This window comes from Ricinus communis, chromosome 10, assembly GCF_019578655.1.
Source record: "Ricinus communis isolate WT05 ecotype wild-type chromosome 10, ASM1957865v1, whole genome shotgun sequence".
Classification (NCBI taxonomy): domain Eukaryota; kingdom Viridiplantae; phylum Streptophyta; class Magnoliopsida; order Malpighiales; family Euphorbiaceae; genus Ricinus; species Ricinus communis.
In genome coordinates, this window is record NC_063265.1 from 24,182,696 (window position 1) to 24,189,430 (window position 6,735).

At 38.2% G+C, this 6,735-nt stretch overlaps 1 non-coding gene across 1 annotated transcript; it reads left to right on the plus strand.

Moving 5' to 3' along the window:
• Positions 1–2,037: 2,037 nt before the first annotated feature.
• LOC112535871 lies at positions 2,038–2,143 on the plus strand. Its single transcript, XR_003079959.2, has one exon. It is a non-coding gene; the product is annotated as a small nucleolar RNA R71 (small nucleolar RNA).
• Positions 2,144–6,735: the final 4,592 nt, after the last annotated feature.

The following is a 6,735-nucleotide window of genomic DNA, read 5'->3' on the forward strand; positions in this document are numbered from 1 at the left end:
TTACCTCCTTCTTTACCACTTCTTTCATGTTCGGATTGAGTCGTCTTTGAGGCTGAACAACCGTGGCCTCCAATGAAATCTTATGAGAGTAGAAACTTGGATTTATGCCCGGGATATCGGCTATATTGAAAGCAAAGGCCTTTTGTACTTCCTTAGAACTTCCAATGGCTTGTTCTTGAGGAGTTAGATCGGCTGCTATGATTACTTGGTAAGCGCTTCTCTTCATCCAGGAAGGCATAAACCAAGTGGCTCGGTAACTCCTTCCGGGATTCTAAGACTAGTGGGTCCTCGAATGAAGTCTTTACTTTCCGCAACCCGGACTGTCAAGAAAAAGATAGGGATCAGTTGACAAGCTTGGCTCGTATTAAACAATGAGTTGCTCCAACACTTGCTCGTTGGACAACTCCTCCTCATCCTCGGCCTATTGCTACTTGCGAAAGGGTCGAACATAAAATTTCTTGCAAATGGGACTCAACCACATCATCAATCACATCAATAGAATATGATTATCATAGTCCGTGGAAGTGGCTAGGTCAAAGGTAATAGTCTCATCATCAACTCTAAGCTTAAGCTTTCCATCGCTTACATCGATACTTGACCCTCGATGTAGCTAGGAAAGGCCTACCAGGATAAGAGGCAGTGCTCTCACCCTCCATATCCATTACCACAAAATCCACGGAAAGATAAATTTATCTACCTTTACAAGTACATCTTCAACAATACCTCTATGAATTTTAACAGTCCTATCTGCTAACTGAACACTCATCCTAGTAGGCTTAGGTTCATGCAACCCTAATTTGGCAAATAAACTAGTGGGCATTAAGTTAATGCTAGCTCCTAAATCGCGCACCACTAATTGATAAATCACCAATCATACAAGGGATAGTAAAACTCCCTGGATCTCGTCGCTTGAGTGGCAATTTATTCTGGAGAATAGCTGAACACTCCTCATTAAGCACCACCTAACCAAGATCCTCCAACTTCCTCTTGTTGCTCAAAATCTCCTTTAAAAACTTGGCGTGCCGGCATCCCGTGAAATTGCCTCAACAAAAGGTAAGTTAATTTTCAGCTGCTTAAATAAGTCAAGAAACTTACTGTATTGCTTGTCCACCTTATCCTGCCTCAACCTTGCAGGATATGGAACCGGGGGATGATGCTCCCGCACAGGGCTCTTTTGCCTGTATTCTTTAATTCTCTCATTCTCTACCATCTCAAGGTCTGGTCCTTCCTTAGCTGGCTCGACCTGCACGATTATATTATCCTTATCAGCTAAAGGCGAAGAACCAGTCAATTTCTTACCTGAACGTAAGGTGATAGCCTTGCAATGCTCCCTCGGGTTTGACTCTGTAGTGCTAGGGAGCGATCCTGGAGGTCTCTCTGAAAGCATCTTAGAAATTTGGCCAATTTGAGTCTCCAAGTTCTGAATCGAGGCCTGCTGATTCCTAAGTGCACTATCAGTCTGTTGGAATCTCGTTTCCATAGACGTCACAAACTTCATCATAAGCTCCTCTAAATTTGACTTCTTTTCTTGTGGAGGAGGAGCTTGTGCAGCCCAGTTTATTCTTTGGTACATTGATGAATCTTTGAAAACTGGCGGACCACGGGCATTATTGTTCCTCCAATCGAAATTGGGATGATTGCGCCATCCAGGGTTGTATGTATTCTTTGTAAGGGTTATTCTCACGGGGCATTCCCATATAATCAACTGTTCAACATCGGGAAGACATAGCGAATTAGATAGAAAACTAGTAAAAGATGAAGCAAACATACCTCCAAGAGTATCCGGAGTTGGTCGATCTTCTTGGCTAGAAGCTCCACTTGAGCTACCAAGGCTGTAGAGTCCACTTGGTTGACCACTGCCTTCTGGTCGGCTCACAGAGGATTGCCAGCGATAGTTGTTCATGGCCATTTCCTCTATCAAGTTCGAGCCCCGCTCGGGCGCCTTACTATTTAGCGCCCCACTGCTGCGAAGCATCCACCATCGCCTCGTTGCAAGGTTCAACCATTGTAGAAGGTCCGAACTGCATCCACACCGGCAATCCGTGATGTGGGCAGATCTCAAAAGATCTTTAAATCTCTCCCATGCATCGTACATGCTTTCATCATCAAACCGCACAAAAGAAGATATGTCATTTCTAAGTTTAGCAGTTTTAGCGGGAGGAAAATACTTATATAAAAATTTTCTACCAACGCCTTCCGGTGTAGTGATCGTCATTGTGGAAGAGATTGCAGCCATCTCTTTGCTCTGTCCCTCAAGGAAAATGGAAACAATCTCAGCCTAATGGCATCATCGGTTGTTCCATTTATCTTGAATGTGTCACAAATCTCTAAAAAGTTGGAGATATGTGCATTGGGATCCTTGCTGGGCAAGTAGTTCCCCAAGTTAAAAATGTTATTAGAAAACTCATAGTATTTTAATATGAGATCCCTAAATAAAACTAGTTCTTAGCGCTCTGATTTTGTCTATTGAGTTTTCTAAATTAACCGATAATATTTTAATATGAGATCCCCAAGTAAAACTAGTTCTTGGTGCTTTAATTTTGTCTATCGGGATCCCCAAATTAACTGATAATATTATAATTCATGAGCCTCAAATTGGAAATATTTTTGGAGATCCAAATAATAATATAAAAAAAATTCAGTTCGAGATCCCCAAGTAAATTGGGCACTTGAGATCCAATCTAAAAAAAAAGTTGAATCCTAATTTTTTTCATACATATTAGGCTACGTCCTAAAAATTTTTCTAGCAATTTAAATATAATTATGCATAATTATCTAACAAATAGACACACAAAAATCAAATATTTTTGGGTAAAACAAAATACCTTTTTAGCCTTTCTCTCTGATAAATTTGGACAATTTTTTTTTTTTGCAGACGGGTATAATTTCTAGTAATAACTCAAGTATGAGGTAGTTGAGGGTACGGTTTGAACCTAACCAAGCTAATATCACAACAAAAGTTGAGAGAGAGCAATCCTGGATGGATTCAAATGCTTAAACAAATGATATTGTAAAAGAAAGCAATGGTGTTGAGCGGTGAAGAGGCTAGCGGTGTTAACCTTCCGCATGGGCATACTTAGCTCGTTTCGGCAGCTTTGACATCCAATTATGCTCCAATTTTTTCCTTTATCATCCTTTGACCTTTTTTGGACCTAATGCATATAAACATACGTATAGGGTGAGTGTTGAGACCAATTCACATCCAATTGTCCATAAAATCAATCTTAAAAACCCCATTTAGATGTGTGTATTTTACGCACATCACCCATTTGTACTTGCAAAGTTCAATTCCTTTGATAACAAGGTGTACTTGACTTCACGATCACTAAAGTTTTCATTGATAATTGTGAGGAATTAATCCACATAGATGATAGAGTAGCTAGTGCATTCGGCATTTGATTCTCATCCCGAGGCAAGTGTACAGAGGAATACCTTAGAGCAGTTCCATACTGAAATCCTAAGATAATTGACATACGGCTTCAACCTCTCTTCTTTTACTTCCCATTCCTCGAGGGCTTATTAAGTTACTAGCATTGAATCCCCATAAACCATTAGATGTTTAGCTCTTGCTACCACGACCGCTTCTAATCCAAATAAACATGCTTCATACTTGCTATGTTATTAATCACTTTAAAGTCCAACCTCTTGGCCATCGGCAACATCTCTCCTTTTGGCCTGATCAAAAGTACTCATAAGCCTGCACCTCTCGTGTTCATGGCTTTATCAAAGTACATCTTCCATTCTTGGATCTTGATTGCCACCAGATTCACATCAAGGAATTCTAAATCCCAAGGGTCATCCCCTTAATCGTGTTCTATGCTAGAAACTTATCCACAACCCTACACTTGACTACTTTCTTAGTGATGTATTCAATGTCAAATTCTGTTAGGAGGACGAACCATCTAGCCAACTTTTCTTTAAGAGATTGAGTCTCAAATAAGTACTTCAAAGGGTCTATTTTTGAAATTGCTTGCACTTTATAAGATTGGAAATAGTGCCTTAATTTCCTTGTAGCCCATATCATAGCTAAGCATGTCTTTTCTATGAGGTTGTACTTTGACTTCCTAAGGCAGCAACTTCTTGCTAAGGTAATCATTAGCTCACATTGCACTACCACGCCCCCATAGCTTCTTCCTTTAAAGCTAAGTATAGGATTAATGGCTTACCATCTTTCGACGGCTTGAGTACTAATGGCTTCCTCAGGTATTCCTTGATTCTATCAAAGGCCTTTTGACAGTGTTCATCCCACACAATGGGCCGATGTTTCCTCAAAAGTTTGAAGATGGGATCACAGACCATCGTGAGCTTGGAAATGAACCTGCTAATATATTGCAGACATCCCAAGAAACCTCTGACTTTCTTCTCTGTCTTCGGCGTTGGCATTACTTGAATGGCCTTGACCTTATCCAAGTCGATCTCAATACTCCTCTAACTCACTATGTGCCCCAGCAACTTCCATGATATAACTCCGAACACACTTTTCTTCAGGCTGAGTCTCAAGTTATACCTTTCTACTCGTCCTAAGAACTTATCAAGAGCTTGAAAGTGTCCTTTCCTTGTTTCAGACTTTACCATCATGTCATCAACATACACCTCCACCTCCTTGTGCATCATATCGTGAAACAAGGTAGTGGTTGCTCTTTGATAAGTTGCCCCCGCATTCTTTAGTTCAAAAGGCATAACCTTGTAGCAGTATGTCCCCACTCGATGATGAATGACGTCTTCAGCTTGTCCACTTCTGCCATTATAATTTGATTGTATCTGGAGAACCCATTCATAAAGGCAATTATGTTTGAAGCGGCGGTATCGACTATCACGTCTATGTTAGGAAGAGGAAAGTCATCCTTCGGGCATGCTTTGTTCAAGTTCCATTAGTCCACACACATCTGAACCTTACCATCCTTCTTCAAGACTATAACAATGTTCGCCAACCACTTAGGGTAGTCAACCACATCAAGAAAATTGGTCTTGACTTGCTTAGTAACCTCCTCTCGTATCTTTTCTGCCCATTTCGTCCTTAGTCTTCTCATCTTCTGCTTGATCGACTTGGTGTGTGAATAAGTTGAGATATGGCGCTCTGCTATTTATCTAGACCTAGCATGTCATCGCAGGACCAAGCAAATACCTCTTCTGTTTTCTCTATTATTTTCTTAAACTCTCTCCTTTCCTCAAGATTTATATCTTGAGCTATCAGAATATTCTATGGATATGCATATATGCCTAAATTAAATGAATCAATTTATGTAGAATTGATGTCAAACATGCACATGTCATGATTACCAAAATGTACACTACCATCAGGAAAAACATTACACAAGTAAGCAAAGTCATTCATATCATTGATCTTGAAAAGAAAAGAAACATCATCCTCATAAATTTTGGATGTTATTACATCATTGTTATAGAATACATCAATGATATTATTTTCAATTAGAGCGCGGCTCTTCCGACTTGACTCTTCCATCATGGTGGCAACTTTCTCACGGACTTCCTTGATACTTAGTTTCATAATCTTGTCAACGATTAGGTTCTTGAAAGTCTTAAACCCTGGTACTTGGGTCCTAGCTACACGAATAAGTTCGAGCTATCTAAAGTAGGGCTTGAACTCCTAAATGAACATGTCTTTTAAAGTCATGCCCTTTGCTTTTCCCTCGTCTTCCTCCTCAAAGTACCCTAAACCTCGCCGAGTCTTCTAGCCTTTGAAGTCTGACAGTTACGCAACACCCTGATATTCTTTTCCAGCCCTATTTCAAACATGAAGTTCAATTTCTTAAATATTTTGGCTACTTTAGGATCCATATAGTCCTTATAGAGAATAGCCACTTGGAATCTAGTAGGGGCATCCACCTCTTTGACAACTTTCTATATTATCAAAACGACCTTACCATCTTCAGTATGAACAATGACGATCTCACTTTCATGAGGGAATTTTACCTTTTGATGCATTATAGAAGGGACTCCTCCTAGAGCATGCAAAAGAAAAAGGAACAAGAAAAATTGGTTGCATACCTGTAGAAGAATAATGCTGCTAGTAAAATTTTAATGAATTTTGTACATGTCCAACCCAATAATAGTTTCAACCAAAATCACTGGAACTGGATTAACACTATGGTCTACTTGATTAATAATACGAGCAATTCAGATATTTCTCCCTTTTTGAGGAAAAATCACTGAAAATTAAGCATAGAGATAAAAACTTACCATCTTAACCCATACATGAATTCCTTTCTCCTTCTTATTGCAATAGAAAATCAGCAACATAAGAGTAATTGACTCACTGACATAATAGAAAAGTATCTCTCTAGGAGCATTTACATCTCTTATTTTTTTAATAATATTCACTTTCATCTCTCGTATTAATTATAATTTATTAAGTGTTAGTATTGTGTGAAATTATTAAAAAGGATAATAAAATTATTTTTTTATATTTTAATTATTTTTAATATAAAATTTATTTTTTAAAATAAAAAAATAAAGTGCTGCATTTTTTACTATAATTTAAGTAAAAGATATATCTTTATTCTAAAATAAATTTCAGTTTAATATACTCAAATAAAAATAAAACTTTCATTTTAAGTTAATAAAATATGATATAGTACTTTGACAATTCAAAATTTATTAAATTCACATACTATTAACAAAATCACTATTAAGATGAATTACATATAAATGAAAAAATGAAACCGCATATTTTTAAATGCAGATTACGGTGAACCTCATGAGCATTTGTAATTA